Raw genomic sequence first — 25,409 nt, 5'->3', positions numbered from 1 at the left:
TTGAATCTACTTGTTCATCCCGGATAAAAAGCAGCCCCATTGCCTTGTAACTCTGAATTCAAGAAGCACGCTGTACCAGATCATCAGCTAGCATAAACTGGCATAAAAACATTGAAATCAATGGGCTGCATTGATTTCTACCTACTGAGTATTTGGCTCCCTGTTCTCATAGCCCCTGGGAGGAGGACTGGTATTTTGAAAAGCAAGCTCCTTCTCTGCTCACAGAAGGATTTTGTCACCTGTGCTCTGCCAAGCCATTATATTGGAGAGGAAGGCTGGCCAAGTGAGTAAGTCCAAATCTGAGGCCTGGGATTCAGCAGATGTGGATTCTATTCTTAGCTAAACCACAAACTTCCTGTAGGACCCTGGTAAGTAATTCCTCTCTTTCTCTCAGATACCTCTGTTCGTCATCTGTAAAACAGGGGAAAAATTTCCCTGCCATGACATGACAATAGATGCATTAATGATCGTGAAGCAATCAGATAAAATCTGTTGATGAAGGTGCTGCAAGAGTCTAGAGAGATTCTTCTAACTTTTAACACACTCTTTCAGAACCTGCCATCAAATATAAAGCTAAGGAGGCCAAATGGATTTTGGAGCATGGGAAGAGGTCAATGGGGTATATCGGGAAGCTCAGAGGAGAGGCATCTTGTGGGTCATTTGCAAGGAAAAGTGGCAATATAGAGCCTGCCATGTCAGACAGAAGTGAAGGGAGTCTGCCAGAGTAAAAGCACCAGAAAGGGCTGTGATGAAGTCTTTCTGGAATGGCAGTGGCTGGAAGACATGTAAAAATGCCATGATTACTTCTTTCAAGATGGAAATGTCATTTAAGAGCAAATATCTTCTTTGAGCAGTGTTATGCATAGGAGAGGAGAGAAAATGAGCAGTGAACAGGAGTAGAAAGGTAATAATAGTGTCCTAGTGAGAATGCTGATTGGCACAGGACACTGGCAATGAGGCGCAGTTTCTCTCATTTATTTCCAGGTCATTGGTTCAATTTCAGCCAGAAAGGGAAATGACCAGAAGCCATTTCCATGCGATAGTTGTGCAGTGGCCAATATGAAATGAGTTAATCACTTCAGTTCATCTTACGCTAATTGGCACTTTTTATGCTTTTCATAGCAAGACCAGAGTACAGCTAAGAACAGGAGAACATTGAATGCTACATCTTACAGAAAGTTTGTGTATTTTGAATACTTGAAGCCTGTAATTTCCTTACCTGTGTCGGTCTGTGACTATACCCCAACAGCTTTCCTTTAGATCCAGATGTTCATTATATGTTTAATCTGGCCTATGCAGCTGTGAATTTGAGAACACTGGTTCTGCCTAAGCTTGGTTCTGATTCACTAGACTTCTCAGTGCCTCCAATAATATTTACCTAGTCACATAAAGGTATTGGAGTTTGTAATGTATTTCTGAAGCCCTTAAGAAATGTAACTTGACATTTGCTAAACAGTTACAGTAAACTCTGGTTAATTCACCTATGGTATAATTTGTACCTATGGTTTAAAATACCATTGTTCCAATTCCCCTCTTTCTTCTTTCCTCCTCACCTCTCCAGTCATCAACTCCTCATAACTGATCACTCCTTGATAATTCTGCATTATTTGTGTTGCCCTTTAAGTGACAAATTAAACAAAGCTTCTGTATCATACAACTGACAGATTTAAAAAAGGCAGACTTTAGTCTATGGTAGCTTGTAATGAAATATTTTCCCAATTAAAGATAAACTAATGTCTAACATGAGGGTAACACCTTTCAGCTGAAAGGATCCATAAGACAATTCAGGATCAGGCATCACTTTGCTCACCCCCTCTGGGGAAGAGCATGTAGCAGCTATTTAGGAGCAAGCAGTTATGCTATAGGACAGTTTCGAACAGGTAGTGAAGCAGAATACTGCATTCGCTTGCAACTATCAGGAGACCGTAAGCGAGCAGAATGTAATTGCCTGAGCTGAAATTAGACCAGGACACTAAACTAACCCCCTAAGGGAACTCTAATGATCCCAGGTGGTTCGGACCTTTGTTTTATATCACGGCCAAAAAATGAAATGAGGTGATGCATCATCTTTAGTGCCTTTCACTTCAGCAAAGAATGCAGACAGTTGTGCTGCGCTCTGTGGAGTCTTCTGTAAAGCTTCCATCTACAGCATTGCTTTTTGTTCGGCTACTTCTGATTCAAGGCTCAGATGTCCTGGCTTCTATCAATACAGAAATAAACATACCCTTTGCAACATGCAACTTTTTATTAATGGTGCGAGTCACTTAATGAGGGCTCTGCCGACTCACATAAATCTTCATTCGAAAAGAGGCCCATCAAAGAGTTGAGAATCCTTGCCAGGCTGGTTCTAATGCTTCTTGGCTCTTGGCGACACCTATGCTTGCCAGCTCCTTTCAGCTTAAAGCAGAAGAAAAGGAAGAGAAAAAAACCCATTTCACAAATAAAGATTGAGAAAAATGTGACAAATTTAAGGCGAGCTTTTATTGGCTCTCTCTAGGCATCACTTGCTAAAATCATAATCATTTGAAAATCTTCTGATTTGGCTCAAAGAAAAGCCTGAATAAGGACAATATTACATGGAAATGGTTATGTATAATTGTCATCATAGTCATCATCATCAAGGTTTAATATAGCTCAGTCAGGCACCATGGTGAGAGATGATTTTTTGTGTTGTAATTCCAATTTACAAGGCATTAGACTGAGGATAACAAATAGCCCCAGAGTGATTTCATGGCTGTAATTCCTGCCATCCCCCATAAGGGTTGTGCTGATGTCAGTAACAGTAGGAAACGGGCTCCAGCATAGCATGAGCAAATGGGCTGGAGACTTGAGAGCAGATTTTGTGGTTAATAGTCATTTGGGGGGTAGCATTCCCAATGACTTACTTCAATGGTAGTAGGGTTGGCACTGTGCTAATAGATTTGAAAATCCCTACTCTCATCATAATTTTTAGATACTTTCTTCATCATGCAAAGGTCTCATCCAAATCTAGCTGAAGTCAATGGCAATCTTTCCACTGATTTACAGCTTTGAATCAGTCTAAAGATAAGGCAGGACATAATGTGCTTTGTCAAAGACAAGAATCCCAACAAGCAGCAAGAAGGGGCCCAGTGTGTTGTGTACTTGACTTGACAAGTAAGAGTGTCTCAAAGAAACAGTAAGATAAGTTTTAATAACCTTTGATTTCTTAACACCATACACAGAAAGAAAGACGCCCTATCAGTCCATAATGATAGAAAGGCAAAATAAGGCTGTTGTGTTACAGAGCACTTACAAGTAATAGAACAGTGGCTCTTTTGACACTGGTTGACACTGCAGGCTTTTGGCCAGTATCATCTTTGAACCTGAAACCCTTCCTAAACCACTGGACTAGGTGGCTATTAAATGAAGAAACCTGAAGCAGCTGCTCAGTCAGACACACCAATTTAGCAGCCCTCAAGCATGATCCTGACTAATCAGCAAATTTGCCTTGTTAATGAAAGGAATGGACAAAGCATTATGAGGAATGCCTCATCCAGTGGTAAAGCAACGTTGTTAGCAATTACAGGCATTGTGGTTGGAGCTGGTAGGAAGTTTTCAGAGAAGAAAGGTTCTACCAAAAAACGCCAGTTTATTAAGCCCAACACATCAGTGATTAGACAAAGCCTCACTGAAACCAAGGAAAGACTTGGAAGACATCCTGCCTAAATTCCTGGTAGGTCTGCCCTCAGACTGGGAACACCAGGAGGTATACTGGCAGTACTATGTCTATGCTGTCTCCTGAGCAAACCTGGGCATGCAGCCAATAAGTTTCCCACACTCACACCAGCTCTGCATGCACCCAGCCCTGCACATTATTGTACTAGATGGCTTGGAGCCTCCGTAAGTGTGTTCCCTAACAACTCACTCATGTTCTCTGACTCGGGCACCTCCAGTTCACGCAACAGTCTGTGGAGCTTCCAGGTCACTAAAATTCTCCCCCTCCTTTCCCAGTTGTGTTCAAGTCTCACCCAGACCAAAATCTACATATATATATATATATACACACACACACATACACATACACACACACACACATATATATATATAAAACTGAAATCTGCTTCTTGGTCAGCCTTAATCATCACTGCTAGGGGCATGCCAAGAAAAGAAAGCTAATCCATTGCATGGAGGATTTGAAATTTGGTTTCAGTAGGATGCAAGATGAATCCCCAGATTTCTAAAATCTTTGCATCAGCCCACCAGGCAAGCTGATGAGGAGCCAAGTGGACATGCGGACAGAAAACCGTGTTTGGTGACAGAAATTTAGGTTGAAGAGTAAATACACTACAAGCTTGGCAGTGTTCAAATACCGTGTGTATTATATAAATTCCCTTAAGGCAGAGAATTAAGTGGTTCTTTCAAGTCATAGCTGAAGCACAGCAACAGGATAATGTGAAATAACCTTGCATTACTACTGTACACATTACCCATGTCCATGGTTAGAGGACTTTAGGAGTGATGTTTACTGGTACTTGATCATCCCTTGTTCTGGCTAATTTCAGCTAGAATGCTGATGCTCGGCACTTCTAAAAATCATGCTCTCAATCTCCAGAGTCTTTTCCAAGTCTGAAAATGAAGGTACGAAAATGTAGAGGTTGACTGTCGGGCAAGCGATTCTCACCAGATGCTGTGTGAGGTAAGTTTTTCCATCAGGTAAAAGAAATAAAACTACAAGTTTAAATGAAATAAAATAGTTTCTCTTGGAGTTCCAAGAAAACCAGGTAGTAATTTACAGAGTGAATGGAGGTTCCTGTACAAACAATATTTTTAAAATGTTGTTTGTCTTGGAGAAGAAACCATCATAAATCTATGGCCTGTGCCATTGCAAGACTTATTGCAGCTAATTTCAGGCCCACACTAATTAATCAGCACTTGTTGCCATGTTAATTAGCCAAAAGTGACCTCAGATGTATTTGTCGTTTTCATGATATTTCGCCCTAATGGGGGAGTGTGCACCTGAGGCAAAGCTGAGGAATAAATAGACTCAAAGCCCATTTCCAGCTGGGTAAATAAACCTCAGGTCCTTCTGATTATTGTGCTTGTGAAATAAACTGTCAGGACTTTTCTTTTCTTTGCTTTGTGGCCTTGTAGAACAGCCACTTGCTTGAAGTTCTTCAAGTCAGAACTTTGCAAAAGTCACATGTGCAATGATTTCCCTAAAAATGTGTAATTGGGCTTTGCAACCAGGCAAAGTTACTGCTACAGTATTTCTTAACTTGGTAAAAGGAATACATGTTTTGTTAGCAATAAGCAATGTGGAAACATGAAGAACTGTAGTTGAATAGTCTGAACTAAGCCATACATAGAGGCCAGAGGGTTACAGGTTAAAAATCTTGCGTTTGTCCGGTAGTCTGGCCAGTTTTCAGGCTCAAAGGTCCAATGTCATACCAAGTAGTTTCCTTCAGTATAGAACCAAGCCTTACAGTATAGAACCAAGTTTCCTCTGGGAACTTCAATAAGTAGTGTTTTAAGATGGCATAATCCTACTCCTCCTAAAGTCAAAAATCCCATTGATTTCAAAGACAGCAGATGCTGAGAACTTTCAAAAGTATGTCTCAAAGCAGGGGGGAGGGATTTAGCGTATGCAGTTATGGCATATTGTTTCAGCCATCTTAAAGCAATGTAATCACCAGTGTGAAAAGCTTGAAGGTCAGCATTATAAATGGATACAAGTCAACAATATGGAACGTGGTTTGAATTTGTTCACAAGGGCACTTGTTGTCATTGAGAAGGCCCCATTGGTTTGGATGTGAGGCATGCTGAACCTGTCCAGTTCGAAAATAGTTGAGAAGTGCCCAATAACAATGTGGTCAGTTAGATCTTGGTTGAGTGACTGTAGGGTCAGAGATGATGTGGTGATTGATTGGTGCTTGAGCTGACCATTCTTCATGCCACTGAGTAAGTAAGAAAAAGTCAAAGGGATTTGAAAGGGTGGACTATATTGGGCATCTTGAGGGGAGCTGAGCTATTGCTGGGTGGAATATGTCCCAGTGCATTGGCAGCGTAGGACTATCTCAGAGTCTGGCTAGTAAATTTACTTCACCATTTGTGCAGCATAGATGAGGGGGGAGTAAGGGGAACGTGAAGGGGGAGCTCCCCCTCTCAAAGCATTGCTAAGTAATCACTCCATTATTTCAGACAGACTAGTTACTTCAAATACAATTGTTTTGTGTACAAAAGTGTTAGAAAGTAGTTAGGTTTAGTGATCTGTTCACAGACTTCTATAGGCCAGTCCTGTCTCTGATATTTACTCTGTGTGTTGCTTTGGGCCTGTAACAGGGTGCCATCCCCAGAGGCATTCAAGAATGCCTGGAGGAACCCCAGAGTCCCTCTTTACTTTTAATTTTCTTCCAGGAACAGACTTACCTTCACTCTCCTGCCAAGACTTGTTGTTCCTTTGGGTTCTTAAAAGGGAGGTTGCCCCAAGGCTTCTCAGATCTGGTCTTGGCTCTCAAATACCTGGAGATGATGAGCTCATGCTTGAGGGGCTATTTGCATGAGTCCAACCTTCCCTTATCATGCCCCATGCCTCGCAGATGTTATTTGCATCTTCTGCTCACTCTGTTGGGGTCTCAGCTGACACAGCTTCCTCCCCTTTTTATGTAGCTAGGCTGTCCAGCTCAGACCCACTATATTGGGCCTGGCTTTGAGGCACTAGCTTTATTCAATCTTATTCTCATCTCTGGGCCTGTGGCTCTATGCAACTGCGCCCCGTGTCACTGGGCTCTCTGGCCCTTGTGGGCACTAATGAAGCCTCCACCTCCCCTATAGACTCATCCAGAAACCACAAATTTAAACTACAGCATAAACACTAAGATCCTGGGCTATAAGAAAGAAAAAATAATAGAGGCAGTTAGCCCGCTTAGCCATGGCTCCGTGTCTCTGGATCACTCTGCCTGGTGATCTCACTGGCAGGGCTGCTTCACAGTTTCTTGTAGCTGTCAGGAGTTCACGTTTTGCCACAGCCTGAGCTGTAGAAATGTGCAAAGTGGGCCCTATTTGATTCGGATTTGGCCTGAATCAGGGACAGTGATTCAATTAGGTAATTCAGATCACTGTCCCTGATTTGATTTGGCCAAATCTGAAGATCTGATGCTGATTCAAAGAATCAGCGATTCAAACATAGACACAGCTTTAAAATTTTTTTCTATATACCTTGAGGTAGCAGGTGTGGCTCGTGATTGCTGCGATGCTGGGGCGCATGGAGCATCCCACAGGAGTGCGGGGGGGCCTACGCGTGGTCGGTGGCAAACCCGGAACTGGACCAGAAGTACTTCTGAGTCCTCCAGGGAGCATGCAGGGGGGCCCCTCCCCTATCCCCCCAGCTCAGCGATTGGCTGCAGGGGGACCCTGAGTGCCCTCCCAGACCCAGGAGGCACCAGTCATTGAGCTGGGGGAGTGTGGGAGGGGGGGCTCTGTGTGCTCCCTGGAGGACTCAGAATTGGACGTGCTTCTGGTCCACTTCTGGGTCTGCTGCTGAGCATGCTGGGGAGCCCCTGTGCTTCTGTGGGATGCTCCATGCACCCCAGCATTGCAGCATTCATGAGCTGCCTGCTACTTTGAGGTATGTAGAAAAAACATTTAAAGCTGTCTCTGTGTCTGAATCGCTGACTCTTTCCAGATCTTTTGGAGGGTTCTGATTCAATTCAGAGAGATTAAAGGGTCCTCTGATTTGCTTTGGATGCGGGCATTCGACCACTGAATCTGGCCAAATCTCCGTCAGATCCTATCAGGGACTGAAGCTTCACACAGCCCTACCAAGCTGCCCTCTCAGCTGGCTCAGCCCAAGGCTTATATAGCTCTGGCCTGAGCTCTCCCACAGTTGTGTGACAGCCCCAGTCTGCTGACCGGCCTGCAGGGCTATCCTTTAACCCCTGCTCTGCTGGCAGACCGTGCTCTGAAGACTTGGGCCTTAAAGAGGCTGCTGTGCTTCCTAGTAACAGAGCTACGGTTCCCTGTTACAGGGCCATATGTTTAATATCTGTGACTTAATTTCTCTACCTGAAAAACTTGGATGATAATGCTTATTTCCTACATGGGTGTAGTGAAGATTAGGTAATAGTTCTATGGGTCTCTGAATATGAAACACCCTTAGTATACAGAAAGCTGAGCGGTGTAGATAATGTGACGTCCCTCTGCGCTGGAAGAACTGGGGACATGGTAGGTCTGGAGACATTCATTGTTCCATAGCCTGGCACTTTACCTATAGAAACTTTACCTATGCTTCAGGCACTTCTATACAGGTGGTCTGTGGTTCAAACCATGGTGTGCATTGGCCAAGACACTGACCATCAAAAGTGTAAGATATCTGTATCTTAACAGGGAGCAAACTGCACTGGGGGAGGAAATCTAACACCAAATAAACATCCCTCTCTGCTGTTTAGAAACAAATAATTTTTAAGGGTCTGTAAAGTTAACATAAGTTCATTTTTAATTTTCACGCTTTTTAAATCGTGGATTCTGCTTGGGACTAGAGCTGCAAAGGTAGCATTATCTTAAGAAAATATGCATCTAAAAAATATCAGTGCAGTTTTTCCAGATAGAACCAGTTGATGATGATGATGAGAAATCACTTAGACTGTATCATTTTCTTTTAATTTATCTTAGAAACACAAGTCCAGATCCTATGTTCTCTCCAATTAAATGACAATATTGAATGGCAATAACATCATCGCAAAGCGTTATTTTTCCTCTTGTAGACTACGACTAAAAGATATGGTGTTACATTGTATTAGCAATTGTACTTTGAATTATGTGAGGCCAGTCAAGTTAAATCTTCCCTCTGTCATTCTTTTATAGCGCTCAATATCTCAGTGTCCAAGTGACTCACACCATTTAATGTCTTTAACTTCAAAATACCCCTGTCAGGAAGGGAACTGCTACTATCCCCATTTTACATATGAAAGTTGCAACAAAAAGTGATTTGCCCAAGGTTATCTGGAGTACCTGTACTAGAGCAAGAAATTTAGGTCAAAGTTAAGGATTGTATCCCTAGCTTAGCATCATAACCACTATCCCATCCTTCCTTCCTATCACAGGCATAGGAGATTTTAACTCAATTCAACTTGCCTTGTCTTGACTAGACTTTCTGTTGGTATGAGTCAGAATAAGCTATCTAACATAATACAACATCTTTAAATCATAATCCAGACAAAGCCACACTCTTAATAATTGTTCTTTGTTTTTTTTAACCAACTGGAATGTTTTTCCTCTAAAGAAGCTTCAATTCCTGTTCTAAACTATTTCAGCAAAGCACTAGTTTTCCCATTCTCCCCACGTCTCGCTTCCAATCCCTTGCTGTAGTTTTGAGAACCCTTTTATTAACCGAATCATCCCCAATTGAAATTGTTTGTTGTTGCTTTTAAACAAACATTAACATTTCAAAAAACTGTTTGAAAATCCCAAACCTCTCTTGAGTCACTTCCAAAGAACTTTTATGAATCATACTATTAAGTGTATTGTGCAGTTCAGCAAGAGCTGGGCTGGAACAAAGTAATTAATAGGCACAGTCAATTTTGTGTCTTATAAATTCCTAAATGAAGAATGCCAAATAAGTAGGTTGGGGAGTGGGGACATTAGGATGTCTGAAGCTGGAGGTAGGATTACGAGCTCTATTTGAAGACAGTTTAATTTTCTTCTACTGATATGTTTATCAGCTTGAAAAAATGAACATCAGAGGATTATATTCCAAAATTAAAGTCATGAATCTTGTTGGACTTATATCTTGAACATAACCTTATTGTGTGCCATAGCTAAAAATGAGAATGAGGAGATACTGGTCTCTCTTGCTACCCTATCAAGAATATGGCTGGTTTTAAACTAAGGCAGGCTTGGGTTTGGCCTGTGAGATATCTGTGAAAAATCTCTGGAGACTTCAGAGATAAATCTTAAAGCAAACTTGCTTCTTTCTGTGTGACTCTTGTAATTGGTTTCAACCTTATTTTTAACACCATCAGATGAATGAGAAAAGTGCTTTCCATTTTACAGGCACTTTCTAAACAAAAATATTGCAAGGAGTTAATATTTCTACGACATGTGGAAAAATGACCATTTGACAACCCTAAAGGATGGACTTCTCTGCTTAGTGGTAGAGCTGATCCCTCACATGCATGGCCAACAGGACAACCTTCTCACATCACTGCCCCATCTCTAAGATGCTTACGGGAGTTCAGGCTCCGTGCCTGTTCTGCCCTGGAGTCCTCTGAAGAAAAGTTGCCTGAAAGCGTTGTGTTACTGTTAACCGTCATTCTTATGAGCTAGACCACTGCCTACAGGAACTGGATTAAGGCCATCTCATTTCATATAAACTGTTGTATCACCACCAGAAGACAAGAGTCCCCATTTGTTCCTGCCAAGGGCCAGTTTCGCATCAATAGAAGGCTATATCTCATCACCCAGCTTCAAAGCTGTACAAGGAGTTTGGGGCAAAGCCAGGATTTGAACCTACATTTCAGGACAGCACAAGGCTAGTACAATTCTAATAGAATTAAAGCCTTTGTCTGTCTGTCTGTGCATAACGCTTTATTCGCACTCTGAGTGGTTGTCTCAGGAGCCAATCAGGATGCTGACTGCAACGACCAATCGGAGTGCTCCAAGAGTGTTCCGGACAGCTTCCTTCTCCCAGCCCTGCTCCCTGGATGTGATGGCGGCACAGGGTGCTGGCCGAGGGGGATGGAGGGGACAGCAGAGCAAGCTTTGCCCCCACCCCCGCTCCCATGAAACAGTGGCGGTGCGAGGTGGTGGGTGATGGTGCTCTGTCCTCACCTGCCCCCCCCATCATTCCTGATGGGCAATTGGCTAGTACTATTTATGAGCTGAGTGACATGTCGATGCTCTTTTGTACAATTATGTCACAATGAGAAGACTTTTTGATACTATGTGGTGATGCTGTGCTGTTATTGCACTAAATCAGAAGTGATAACAAGGTATCATTACTTGGTAACATCCGCATCACAATGGCACCAATACTGAGTGGGTCTAATTTGAGAAATGAACCAAGCTGATATTTCCAGATCTGTTACTGTTCTCTGCTTTAAGCCATCTTGATTCCTTCACCAAACACTCACCTCCATTCCTCCTTAGGTTAAATAATCTGAGAGTCTGCAGAAACCCCACTGCTTTGGTTCAAATTGCTTGGACATCATCAGCCCAGTTCTGAACAACCTCAGGAACAAGGCAACTAACATTAAAGGAAAATAACGCCCCCCCCACCACAGTCATCTTCTCCTTTGCTCACATGTATTACACTTCAATGCTTTTCACTGCAGGTTAGTAATACTGCATAATATATGAACAGCTCTGGTTTTGTGTTGTTAATGTGGGATATGGTTACACCGGAGCAGAAGGTAGAGCTAAAATGGATCTCACCCTTTATTTGCTTAGTAAATGCATGTTGCTCATATTATCCTGTACCTTTGTTGTCTTTTGTTTTGGGCTGGTCAGTAGTCTGTATCTGAAGTCTCTGATACCTTTGTATCTTCTTAACAGCACAAGTTCCCTTATGGGGACAAGCCTTTGAAGTTTGGTCCCTATGGGAAATAACAGCAGGTTATTCTGGTATAGGACTGGAAGAGACGACCTAGCTTGGTGAGACCAGAAGCCTGCAATTTCAGGCACCCATATAAAGGATATCAAGGTTAACTATTTCAATTTAAATTCACACCTCATCTATACCAAAAAAGCTTCCATGTGTTAGCAAGGCCTAAACCGTCTTCTTCCTTGCTGCTCGGGAGTTAGGCCTATGACGATTAAAATATATATTCCTATAGGTAAATAAATCCAAAAGGTATGTATTCAGATGCAGGCTGCCCTTGAGACTGAGGCAGTTCATTCCCTAGTGCCTTAGGGCTATTATTGTGGCCTCCTTGCTGCCCCCATAGCCATGGCCACGCCTCACTGATTACTCTCTGTCTTCCCCTTTGTAGGGACTCACCTTCTCACGCTCTCTCTCTATGCAAAATTTGCACTGAGCCCCTGAGGCCCCAGCCCTTGTTCAGCCTTCAGCCTGTTCAACTTTGGTCCCTTTTCTCTAGCTAAGACCTAAGCTTAGGTCTACTATTTTGGGCCCTGGCTCTCTGGGTATCAGTCCTGCTGTGAAGGGTGCCTGCTCATGGCCTCCTCCATCCCCACAGTCACTCCCCCATCCTCTAGGGTTTTAACTTAATTCCAAAACAAAGAATTGGAACAAAATGGGTTAATCACCTTGTTACAAGCCACTGCTAACCCTCCAGGGTCACAGCAGAGGTTACTGCTGTCTGAAGCCTTTCCTTCCCCAGCTCCCAGGAGTTCCTCCCACACCCTGCAGGCTAGAGCCTTGCTCCACTCCCAGCTCAGGCTTGGGCTTATATCCCTAAGCCCTGCTTTTGTTTTTCACCTGGCTGCTGGCCCAAGGGAGAGAGAGCTGTCCAGGTGTCCCTACCTAGCTTAATACGCTGCCTGGCTTCGTCAGCTTTGCAGCCTTTGCCAGCTCCTCAGCAGCTCCTGGCCTCCATGCTTGAGTCTCTTTTGAGCTGCCTGCTGTATCCTCTTTCCCCTGTGGGTCCCAAAAGTTTGGTTCCCCAAAGGGGTCTGCTCCCCTCTCCTCTCCCCCTGTTGCATGCAGGTAACAGGGTTTGGGTTCCCTGTTATATATGTTCATTCCAAAATATAAACTAATAAAATACGGTTACCATATTTCCAGATCCAAAAAATAGGAAACCTATGGTGCGGGGGGAAGGGCAGAGGGATTATGATGGTTGGAGGAGGGCAGTGGCATGCTGGCGCCCTGCCCATTCTGTTGCCCCTCACTGACGAGCCACATCCCTACTCCTGACCCACGGCACCCCCTGGTGCTGCCAGTGCCCTGCACACCCAACCCAGTCACCCGTCCTGTCGCCCGTGCCCCTCACTCCTGATCCACAGACCCCTGGCCCCCTCCCAGCCCTGGTGTTGCCCTTCACTCACTCCCTACCTGCAACCCCTGCCAGCACCCCTCATTCCTGCCCTGCAGCCCCCTGCCCTGCCCTGCCCCCCACCCCTGCCGGTATCCCTTACTCCAGACATGCAGCCCTGCCAGTGCCCCTCACTCCTGACCCTATTGGTGACTGGTGCCTCCCAAGTCTGGGGGGGCACCAGATCACTGATGGGGGGTGCACGGCCAATCTCAGGGAGTGCATGTGCACATGCGTCACCAATGCCTGACCACAAGAACCTGACCCCCCAGCCCTGCTGGTGCCCCTCACTCCTGACCTGTAGACCCCTTCCCCCAGCCCTGCTGCCCAAGAAGCTCCTGCTTTGCACGCGCGCACACATACACACAGAGACACACACACACAAACTCTTTCTCTCTCTCTACCTGGCTTGCCAGAGCCTGTGTAGGGAGCATGTGACCCCCGACAGCCAATCACTTTGCCTGCTGCTCCCAGCCCCAAGCAGCCAGTCTGAGGGAGCAGAAAACCTGGACATTTTCTCTCATTCTGAGGGCCCACCCGGATGCAGCATAGGGGTCCAAAAAAGAGGACATGTCTAGGAAAACCCAGACATATGGTAACCCTAAAATACAAGTTTAACTTTGTTAATGGAAAACATGACAGGGATAACTCCAATCATCACTGAAATGCAACCATTTATGGGGTGGAATGCCCCAGCTTTCAACAAGACACTTAAAAACCTATAAAACAGGTCAGATCAGGAAGTGAAGGATATTGTATATAAAACTGTTCCATAAAAAGGCACATCTTTGCTGAAACTTTTATCAAAATGTGCTTTTTCAGTGATAATTTCCAAATTAGATATCCTTTGTCAAAAAAGTAACTGCTTGAGTAGATGAAGGGGATATAGTGGATATAGCTGTTAGCAAGGCTTTTGATAAAGTCCACATGACCCTTTTATAAACAAATTGGAGAAATGTGGACTAGAGAAAACTACTTTAAGCTGAATAGACAGCTGGCTCAATAACCTCAAGAAATGGATCCACATTTGAATGGCAGGAGGTCTGTCCTGGGCCCAGTGTTGTTCACTGTGTTTATTAATGATTTGGATGTTGGAATAGAGAGCTTCTTGAGCAAGGCTGCAGATGACACTAAACTGAGAAGGACTGCAAACTCACTGGAGAATAGGAATGCAATTTAGAAGGATCTTGATAGATTGGAAAGCTGGGCTGGAGTCAACAAGTTGAAGTTTAATGCAAGGTGCTATGCCTCAGGAATAATAACCAAAAATACAAGTATGAAATGATACTTGGCTGGATGGCAGCATTACAGAGAAAGATCAAGGAGTCTTAGTGGATCACTGACTCAGTATGAGTCTGCAGTGTGATGCAGCTGCACAAAGGGTGAATGCAGTTTGGGGATGCATCAATAGGTTAGGCATTGTGTGCAGTTAGCGGCTTCACATTTTAAAAAGGTCAAGAAGAAGTTAGAGAGGGTCTAGAGGCATGTGACAAAAATGATAAAGGCCTTGAAAGTTAAATCATATGAGGAAAAGTTGAAGGAAATAGACATGTTCAGTTTGTGGGAAAAGCATGTAAAAGGGGACAAGATAGCAATCTTCAAATATCTGAAGTGCTGCCATAAAGAAGAGGGAAAATATCTTTTCTCTTTTGCTGAAGAGAGCAGGACACAGACGAATGGCTTGAAGTTATAAAAAAGTAGGTTTAGATTGGATATTAGGAAAAACGTCTTTACTATTAGAACAGCGAGGCAGAGGACTAGACTGCCTAGGGAGCTGTAGGATTGCAGTCGTTGGAGGTGACTGGGAAGCAGTCAGACAAGGGATGAGCGAGGAGTAGCTCTGCCTATGTTCTACTGGATTTGAGTGGATTTCCCATTCTTCTGAGCTTTGCTCAGTGCCACATGAGGCCAGGAAGGAATTCTTTCTCTGCTTGTTATTACATGTCAGGGTTTGCATTTTTTTCTTCTGCCTTGGAAGCACTAGATGTTGGCTACAGTCAAGGCTGGGGATTTTCACTAGGGTGTGCCAGTACTGTTAAGACTTAACCCTGGAGTTTCCTGGCTAGAGGGTCTTGCCTTTCTGCTCAGGATAAGACCCATCGCCATTTTTGAGGTCAAGAAGGAATTTTGTCCCGTGGTCAGATTGGTGCAGATTGTAAAGGTTTTTGCTTTCCTCTGTAGCAGGGGACACGGCCCTCTTTGTTTGATCTTTGGCACATATTTTTAAAAACCGTACAGCTGTAAGATATTGGCCACCATAGTCCTGCTGCCTCACTTGTGGCACGTTAGGTGGTTATGCCTTTTGGCTGTGTTAGGGCAAACTGTGTAGTTTAACTAATAGATTAAACCTCTGGCTGTGGGCCCAATGCAGCCTGTGGAGCCATTGCATCTGACTCTCCATGGGGTGGAAAATTTGGTGGCAGGGGAGTGGTGGCCTTTAATATGGCCACCTTCCCTCTGCCAAATTCCCAAATCCTCACACTGCTGGGCGCAGCCAGGCCATGCCCCCTCCCCTACATCTGTATCAAGACTGGGCCAGACCTCTTCCCCCCCACCCCCTCACACTCACCAGGCCAGGCCAAGTTGGGGGCCAGGCCATTTCCCCTTCCCTCACTGCAGGGCCAGTTTGAGGGTGGGTCATACCTCCTCCCCCTGTGGAGCCAGGTGATGTCCCCTCCTCCCACAGGGCCAGGCTAGAGCCAGGCCATGCCCCTTTCCCCTCAGAGGCCAAGCCATGCTTTGTTTTCCCCATGGGGTCAAGCCACAGCCTGTTTCCCCCATAGATCGAGGCTGCAGTTGGTGCTGCACCACCTGCCTCTGCATGGCTGGTTAATGCCAGCCCTGGTGCTAGATTGTAACCCCTGGCAGGATCCGGCCCTTGGACAGGGGGGGCATTGCCTGTCCAGCCCACTGGGGTAAAATGTTGAGCACTGTACTGAATTAAACAATGGATGTGTATAGGATGGTTTGGATAGGGACAATTCCACTTCTGAAGGATCTTTTAGCCATACTTTTTTGTGATTCTGTGATTAAATTTTGAAATTTGGAAGAAATTGTAGGTCAGCAGAATGCAGTTACTCAAAATAGAATTTCTGCACTCTACTTGTAAGTGCCAGGGAATATATAATAGCATCAAGCTGTTATGGTCTTGGTTTTCTATACAAGCCATGTCTATCATCTCAGCCCCTTTTATTCAGCAGTCATTGCTAGTTCATTGCTGATACCTAGGGAGAAGTAACTTCATTTACACATGCATGAAGCAGATCTGATTCCTTCTATGTTGTAAATTAAACAATAGAAAACACTTTCTGTTGGAAATAATATGTAATAAATAAGCCACATGGCAGAATCTATACTCAATAGGCCCAAACTCAGCACTGGGAGAAGACAGTATTATGAATGTCTGTTTACATTGCCAAGGACCATATCATAGAATCATAGACTCACAGACTCAATGAGTGGGAAGGGACCTAGACAGATTATTGAGTCCGACCCCCCGCCATGGGCAGGACAGAGCACTGGGGGGTGGGAGGGGTCATAAGACCCCAGCCAGGTGCCTATCCAGTCTCCTCTTGAAGATTTCCAGGGAAGGTGAGAGCACCACCTCTCTGGGAAGCCTATTCCAGGCTCGGCCACCCTTACCGTGAAGCAGTTCTTTCTAATATCTAACCTAAACCTCTCCTCCCTCAGCTTGTGGCCATTGTTCCTGGTGACTCCAAGGGGGGCCCTGGTGAACAGACTTTCCCCGAGTCCCTGCTGGTGGCCCCTGATAAAGTTGTAGGCAGCCACAAGATCCCCCCTCAGTCTCCTCTTGCAGAGACTGAAGAGATTCAGGTCCCCCAGCCTCTCCTCACAGGGCTGGCCATGGAGGTCTCCAACCATATGAGTGACCCTCCTCTGGACCCTCTCCAGCTTCCCCACGTCCCTCTTGAAGTGCGGTGCTCAGAACTGGACACAGGACTCCAGCTGTGGCCTGACCAGCGCCGCATAGAGGGGGAGCAAGACCTCTCTGGACCTGTTAATGATGCCCCTGTTGGTGCAGGAGAGGGTGCGGTTGGCTCAGCCTATTGCTTCGTCGCATTCGTATTCATCCTGGAGTCAATCCTGACTCCAAGACCCCTCTCTGCCTCTGTGCTGCCGAGAGGGTCAGCCCCTAACCTATAACCATAATGCTGGTTCCCTCTCCCCAGGTGCAGTACCCTGCACTTGTCCTTGTTGAACCGCATCCTGTTCAGATCCACCCACTTCTCTAACCTGTCCAGGTCTGCCTGGATGCGGTCCCTGCCTGCTGGTGTATTCACTTTGCCCCACAGCTTGGTGTCATCAGGGAACTTGAACAGGGTGCTCTCCACACCCTCATCCAGGTCGCTAATGAAGATGTTGAACAGCACCGGCCTAAGGACTGAGCCCTGGGGGGCTCCGCTGCCCACACCCTCCCAGGTTGACATTGACCCCTCCTCCAGCACCCTCTGGGTGAGCCCCTGGAGCCAGTTTTCCACCCATGTGACCGTGCATCCATCAATGCCACAGTCCCTCAGCTTGCCCACCAGAATTGGGTGGGACTCTGTGTCAAAGGCCTTCTGGAAGTCCAAGAAGATGACATCGACTTCCTCCTTCCCATCTAAGCTTTTTGTTACCTGGTCATAGAAAGAGACCAGGTAACAAAGCAAATACCTTTGCTCTCAGTATGTACAGCACCTAAAACACTGGAGTCCTAGCCCACAACTGGGCTGCGCAAATATTATGCAATGCAAATAATAATGACTGAGACGTTCAAAGAATAAAGGGAGGGGAAAAGATATATGCACATGATTATACCAGTGCAAATAAATTATCCATAAAAGATGGCAGAAATTGGGCTCTGGCAAGAACACAGAACTACATAGGAGCAAACTATTATTCACTGGAATATGTATGACTTAGATAATCCTTTTTAATCCTACATTCCTATGAATCCATCCTCATACTTCCTTCCTCTTGTAATTTAGGAGCACTATTCTAAGATTCTGCTTTATTCCTACCTCAGCTATTTACTCAGATACGAGATGAGGCCATATGGCCCCGACTTTGGCATGCATCACACAATCAGTCAGGCATTATACTTCAGCTGTCATTACATCACAGTTAAGCAACAGCAGGATACAGCATTTGGAGCACTTCTAAAGTAAAATCTACTATTAACACATCAGTCTGGAAATTTTTACTTGCGTTATAAGTAGCACCTAACAAGAGATTATGGGGAACAAAATACCTCCGTCTTTTCTGTTTCTTTTATTTCTGCAGCTCAAATCCCTTTGCAACAACACTTACAAATCTTGTAACGTGATGCTTTTATTAAAGTCCCAACTCCTGGAGTCTGTTGTGGTTGTGGGGAAAGTTTGAAAACATGTTCTCTAAATGGTACAACATTGCAAGGCAAATGAAAAGAAGTCACAGTTGCTGTTTTTTAAAATCCCAACATTTTGGGGGCCTGCCACAGTATGTTTGAACAGTTGGCATTAGTAATATTAACATACTCATTTTCACTGCTGGTCTTTTAGTATCAGCTTCATATACTCCATTCTTCCTCCCAGCTGAGCACCCTTTCCACTAAGCAGTAGATTCATTCGTATGCTTGCTTTCTGGCTCAATGAATATTTAAATAGTCTATAAAAGTGGCACAGTGTTCACAGGAGAGAGAGTGGTGGCCCGTTTTCAGAGAACCCTTCCCGTAGGAGGAGGGAGATGTGGTTCAAATCCCTTCAGACAGAAACAGGACCTGATGCTGTGTTTTTTGCACTGTGGATGCGTATGTTAACCACTGAGCTTCTGGACAAAAGGGAGAAGGTAGCTGAAGCAGTCTGTCCTTTGCTTTAATTACAGGTGCATGAAAACACAATGATACCCTTCAGCTTGAATAAAATATTTTCTTTAATCCCAGATTTTGGGAGTGGGGAATCTTACTGTAATGAGAGAAAAAAATAAAACAAAATAATATTTTGGGCTGATCTGTATCATTCAGGTGGAGAAGGTTTAGTTCACATATTCATACCGCATACTTTCAGAGCATTTGAAGGGCAACAGTCCGCAAGCAAAAATTGTGAAGACCAGCCATAGACTCAAAGCACCTATAAGACCTACTATAGCCATAAGACAGGCTGGGACAAGAGACCTATTTCTGTAGGCTTACATATCTTCTGGCCAACGACGCTTATCAGTATCATATGGGAAATGCCTGCTTATCTCCATACTGGCAGAGTGCAAGGGCACTGTAAATGGGTATGGCTTTCTCCTTGTCCTGAATGAACCGTAGAGAAGGAGAGAATTCAAACGCACATAGTCAGTAGACGTTAGGAACCTAACTCTTATTCTTATCATTGAAAACCTTCCCCAAGTTGTACAAAATTCAAGTTTATCCCTGCCCTGGAGTTTGGCTTTATGGATCTAAAACCTACTGAAAGTTATGGAAATTTGCTATTGAGTTGAGAAGATTCAGGAAAGCTCTCAAATAATAGACAGGCCACAGAAACTCCACCCTGAGCTTGCTTCACAACCTTGGCTTTTCCTTCTAGATCTCTCTCCATCTCTTGCTACTTCTGCACCCAACCTCACTTATAGCCTGGCTGGATGACCCAGCAATATTTATTCTATACCGTCATGCACAACTGAGGCATCTGATACGAACATGATTTAACAGAAGAAATCTCTAGTCACCTGCAGGTTTGTAAGTCTGCCAGCCTGTCAGAAAAGTTGTAATTCCTTTCCCTTCCTGGGCCTTCACCCCATCACAGACACATCTTATAAAACAAAAGAAATGTGATGAAAGCATATGGAATCAAATGTAAAACTACACATTTAAAATGAACTAATCTTGTGTCAGCCAGTCCATGTAAACCCTCAGCAGCTAGCATAAAACCTCTACAATGTAAAGAAATGCCATAAATTGGCTCCTGTGCATCATACGTTCCACTAAGACCCATGCCAGTCCTATGTGGAAGTACATAAAATCTGTGTTAACCTTCTGCACAAGGGAAAATCACACTTGAGCACATACACAAACTCATTCTGCATATTGGAAATAAGTGGTGGGCTGGGTATACCAAACATAGCAAGGCCACATACAAATGACAAATATGTCTGAGCATAGACAACTAACCATTTCGTGCACATAAATGTAAATATGCTGCAAAACTTCATGTTCTGCATGTGCTCCCAACTGTAGTCCCTTGCTTTCCCTGTTCTACCCACTCGTACTCCCTCTCTATTTTTCCTACATAGCTTAGGATACTGTTCTTGCAAAAGTGCCTCTCAAGTTTCTATCCATATACATACAGAAATTCACAGCATATCGCTTTTGCCCTGCTTTTTATTAAAATGCATGTGATTGTTCTCTATCTCTGAGCTGCATTTTCTCAGTGCCGTTTTTCTTGCAGTCATAAACCAATTGTTCAATCCAGATATTTGGCAAACATCTCCCCTTATCATCCCAAGGCCCCAATTTCATTTAGCCCGCCAGCGTGCTAGCTTTTTGAATGAATTTGTGTTCCGGGGAACACTTGCTAAAATGGATGATCTGTCATTCTGAATCTGAAACCTAGGGTACAATCTGATCTGTTTGTACATGGCACAGAAGAACCCTGCCTCATAATAATTGTCATCTTTGGGCTATTTTTAGCCAGTGCAACTGCCACCCATCTGATATTATGCTGCAAAGTGAGTATGAATGATGACAATTGATTATCTCAAGCTGTGTGGTGCAGTATTAGGGAGAGAGGCCTCAGCTGTGTCCCCTCCTGCCCCCTCTGCAAGATGGAATATTCCACTTTCATTTCCCTCTTAATTAAAGTGGGTAGAATACTTACAAGGGGAAGCAAGAGGTTACATTCAGTAAACAATGGTCCACTCAATTAAAAGAAAATGCTCCTATAAAACCCAAAGAATGAGAGTCAAATGCTTTCATTTGTCCTCTGCTGCCATTTATTCCACACTTCTTTTCATTTCCTGACATTGCACACAGTGGCCAGGTACAGACATGACACTTTTACTAGTATAAGTGACTGGAACACAAAACCAGTCTATACCTGTAACCGAACAGAGGCTCGGCACACGTAGACTGGTTTAAAAATGATGGAAGCCGGTCTGAGATTTGCCCCTCCAACTCCACCCACCGCCATACGACAAATGTGTGCTCTGTTTGTACCGATCTAAACTACACCGCTTATAGAAAACTACGTAACTCAGATCAATTCTGCCTCAAGCTTTCTGAATAGCTGTATCTAGCCAGTGAATAAGTAGACTATGCGTGAAAGTCCAACAGGTGCTTGCCTGCAGCTTAATGAAATTACTGTGAGGGGAAAAGTCATAGAGACAGGGAACTATACTGCAAAAGCAGTTTCTACTTAGAGGGCCATACACCGGAGTTGAGTTCTTTTTCCCCTTACATTTTTCTCTGACAGCCTGACTCTCAGGCACACATGGGAGTGAATACATATGCATGTATTTGCACAGATACCTTCCATATAAAAAGATCTTAGCAGAGATGCCCATGACAGTCTCCCTTTCCGTGAATATGCTTAGGAGCAAAACGCCATTTGCATGAAACATCTACATACCTTGTCAAGGTAAAGATAAACCATTTTATTGGAAGGGAAGTAGTTTTTGCCTAGGTAATTCAGCCAGCTATGTTCAGCCTATGCACCAGAGGTAGAAAAGGAAAGGCTAAAAGAAAGTTTCAGGTGTCATGCAGACGCACCCAATGAAGCAGAAGCTCTCTGTTTTAGGTTCACATGGGGTACTCAGCACCTATGACGATAGAGCTACAAAGGCTGCTACACGTGCTCTGCACCCCATGCCACACACCATCTACAGATTCCGGCTTGGTAAGTGGATTATTGCAGATACGCTACAGAGAGCAGTGTACTTCCAGCTGGCGCAGGCAGAGGTCACTGGAACGATGTCTGTAAACAATGTGCTGCAGGTCAGGTCTTCTTCTTCCTCACTTTCATTAGACCCGGTTTGCCAAAGATATGGCCTGCCATGCGGTGCTGCCGGTGGGCCTCAGATTGGATCTGCACATTGTGTGTGATGTGCCCCAGAGCAGCCTGTGTACTACATGCAGTGTATGCTAGCCCCGGCCCCACATGCTATACGCGGGGTGTGGGGTCGATCTGATGCATTCTGGCCCATAGACTGGCCCCATGTTCCTTATTCTGCCCAAGGGGCCTGATGAGCTTAATATGCCCGCATTAGAATAATTCATGCGTTTGCTTAGTGGTTTCTGTTCTTCAGTTCACGTTTCCCTGGGGGACAGCTCTTCTCTGCTTCCTGCTGTGGCTGCGTAGGCTGAAGCTGCTTTGGAAATGACTTCTGGGGTCATCTGAAGCTGTCATTCTGGGGCATTCCACCCACGCAGATCAGCTAACCCACAGCGCCACAGAGACTTGGTGACCCCTGCCAGTGCCTGAGTGGATTAGGCAGTCACCCCCTGTTCCTGTTTCAAGCAAACATGATACAGCAGTGTGGGGCTGCCTAAACGTTACACTGGCCAGGCTAGCAATGATTTTCAGAAGTGCCTTTTCTCTATATAATTTTGTATCAATAAAATCATGAGTGTTAGGGGTATAATTTTTGTATTAAAAGTGACACAGTGTCTATTGTGGATACAACTATACAGCTATAAAGGTGCCTTATACCGGTGCCCTTTGTTTTCCTTGTAATGTAGGAATGGCTGTAACAGTGTTAGCGTATTTACATACGAGTATATTTGCACCCCCAGAAGGAGCAGTATACCACTTTCCCTATACCCATTGAGTTAAAGCAGTCTATCGTTTGTGTGTAAACAAGACCCAAGGCATTTAGGAGCACAAGATCCAAATGATTCACAATGGGGCTTGTCTTAAATCTGGCAGGCATTTTTTACTCTTTCTCCTCTTCCCCAAAGTTTCTTTTTGGGAAACGAGGTATTTTGAAAAATGAGGACCCAATTACTGTACATATGCTAAACAGTTGATGGAGACAGAATTCTTTTGAAAAGCTGGACCTGGAGTTTGAAATGAAATGACATTGAACACCATTAGGCATTTTGAAAATGTCAAGGTAAAGTGCTTTATTACTTTGAGGCGTGCACATTTTTTTTCCTGTCCCAGTGAAAACAATAATATGCTATTTCATTCATTTTATCAGACATATTGCTTGCTTGGTTTAGGGTGCTGGGCAAATAAGACTCCCTGACATAATACTGCAAAAAGAAAAAAAAAAACATGTTAAGACTTACCTTTAAAATCCTAAAAGACTCACATGGGAGAATATTTCATGTCCAGTATTGTAAGCTGCACTTCCATGACTGTCATAGCCCTTGGTGCAGGTAACACAGGCAAGTTTCAAACAGCCTGGTAGACATCCTGGGACCTGGAGAGCTAGAGAAAACCAAAAGTTTTATCAATGCCCGGGGTCTTGATAGAAAACGCCCTTTATATTCATTGTAAAGGTAGTGTTTTTTCTTCGCCACCAAGGTGATAACCTATTTGGGACAAGATGCAAAAAAAGTCTAGTATCTGGAACCTGGCAAGTGAAATTAGGTAAATACTTAGAAACTAATACCATAGTCAATTCATGTTTGCCTAATTTTCTCTGTATAATGCCTTTCAGCTGATCATGATTTCTATCACATGAATTCATATTGTAGGAACATTTCCAAAATAGTTCCTATGAATGATTCTGGGGCCACAACTTTGTCAGAAGCTCTCAATTGCCAGTGGCTGGTAGGTGGCCTGTCCCTGGTGTTGTTTAGCTGTGACTTGACACACAGGTCTCATGGGGGTTTTCCGTTCTGTGCTTATTTGAGCTACCTGTGAGAGCCAGTTTTCTAATGCGAACGCTTATTAATATAAATCCTCTGATAACCGTCTGTAAATCATCCTGGGCTTCAAAGAGACTTAGGTCCAATCCCTACTCTTCCACTAACTTGCCACATGATTTGGGCTGGTCATTTGATCTCCTCATGCCTTGGTTTCCCAACTGCAAAATTAGGAGAATTTTTTTCAGCCCCTGCTCCATTTTGTCTTGTCTAATTCGATCATTCGTGCCCCAGAAAGCTTACTGTCTCTTAACAGGGGTTTGTGCAGTGCCTGACAGTGGACCTCTCAAGTTTTCTAGGGTATAGTCTGTGCTTCAGTGACAGTGAGTCCTGGTAAGGACAGGTTCCCCAACCATCTGCATCTGCAGGTACACTCAAAACCCCAAAATATGCAGGGGTTGTTTACATCCTTGGTCATGAATGTGTCTGAAAGGTGATGGGGAGAGGAGTTCAGAAAAGCCTAACACATTTCTGGGTTTGGGAAACATTGGCGGGTAGGATGTGGGTGGAGTGTGCTCAGCCCCATTCTTGCCAGGACCCACCACTGCTGGGCTTTAGACAAGTCCAAAGTGTTCCCAACCTATATATGATTACATCAGTATTTTCCAGTAGACCAGGGCAAAATTTCTGGATGAAACATTTGTCACCAAATGTAAATATTCAGATCAACTGAAGCCTTCATGCACTTGTATCAAATTAGTAGAAAAGAAACTGAAGAAAAAAATCAAAACGTTTCATTTTTGACATTTACAAACAAACTGTTTCTTTTGCATCATGAAACCCTGTTTTGTCTCAGAATTGATCCAAGTTTAATAGGGAAATGAAAGAATATGACAATTTTGTTTCAGATCAAATGTAACATTTTCTTTTTTATTCAAATGCATTTTGTTTCACGGGTTTCTTTCCCACTTGAACAACTGGAAAAAAACCTCATTTTGCTCAACTCAGAATTATTTTTGTTTTATTTTTTAGGATTGGTCGCTTAAAAGAAAATGTCAGTTATTCAGCGAGCTCCGTTTGTGTTTGCTGTAAAAGGGCGGTTTGCAAGAACATCTCAGCCAGCAAACTCACTGGCTAAAATAAATGTTGGAAGCAAACAAATGAGGGCCATTGACATAGGTGAAACAAATTCACATGAAAATTCAAACAAATATAGAATAATACACAAGTCTCAGGAGTAGTAAAGAATCAGGTCTGGAGTATAATGTAAGAGCAAACACTTGAATCACGTTGTGCAGTGGAGGGGGAGACTGGGAAAAGAGGAACATCAGTGTAATTGTTCATTTTATTTTAATCTGCTTTTCTTTGGTTGCTGCTGCTTTAGTCAACAACCAAATCATGGGAGACTCACCCTTACGAGGCAAGTGTTTGAGCTGAATCCATCTGGGAAAACTCTAGTCTGCCATCCCCACAAGTAATGGGTATTTTGCCAGCAACCTTCTTACGTCTAAGCTGGCAATAATATTGCCTTTGTGGAAGACAGGGTATCATTTTGAGGGATACAAGGGGGATTTCTAAATCTCCCTGGAAGAGCAGACTCACAGGTCATCCAGCCCACCTTTCAATTGACAGTTCATTATTATGCTAACAGCATGAACACCCCTGAATCCCATTCTTTAAAACTG

The 25,409-nt window shown here is 44.0% G+C and overlaps 1 long non-coding RNA gene across 1 annotated transcript in view; it reads left to right on the top strand.

The window, feature by feature from the left end:
• Positions 1–274: 274 nt before the first annotated feature.
• LOC149858841 (uncharacterized) overlaps positions 275–25,409 on the top strand; it is a 45,001-nt gene continuing 19,866 nt past the window's right edge. The window contains exons 1-2 of the long non-coding RNA XR_016443885.1: positions 275–368; positions 4,574–4,657. This is a non-coding gene — a long non-coding RNA (uncharacterized LOC149858841). The remainder of the gene's footprint in view (positions 369–4,573; positions 4,658–25,409) is intronic.

This window comes from Crocodylus siamensis, chromosome 8 (assembly GCF_052110815.1).
Source record: "Crocodylus siamensis isolate JL-2025a chromosome 8, ASM5211081v1, whole genome shotgun sequence".
In the NCBI taxonomy this organism is placed as follows: Eukaryota; Metazoa; Chordata; order Crocodylia; family Crocodylidae; genus Crocodylus; species Crocodylus siamensis.
The sequence above is the reverse complement of the archived record's forward strand: the minus strand, read 5'-3'. Positions and strand labels throughout refer to the sequence as shown.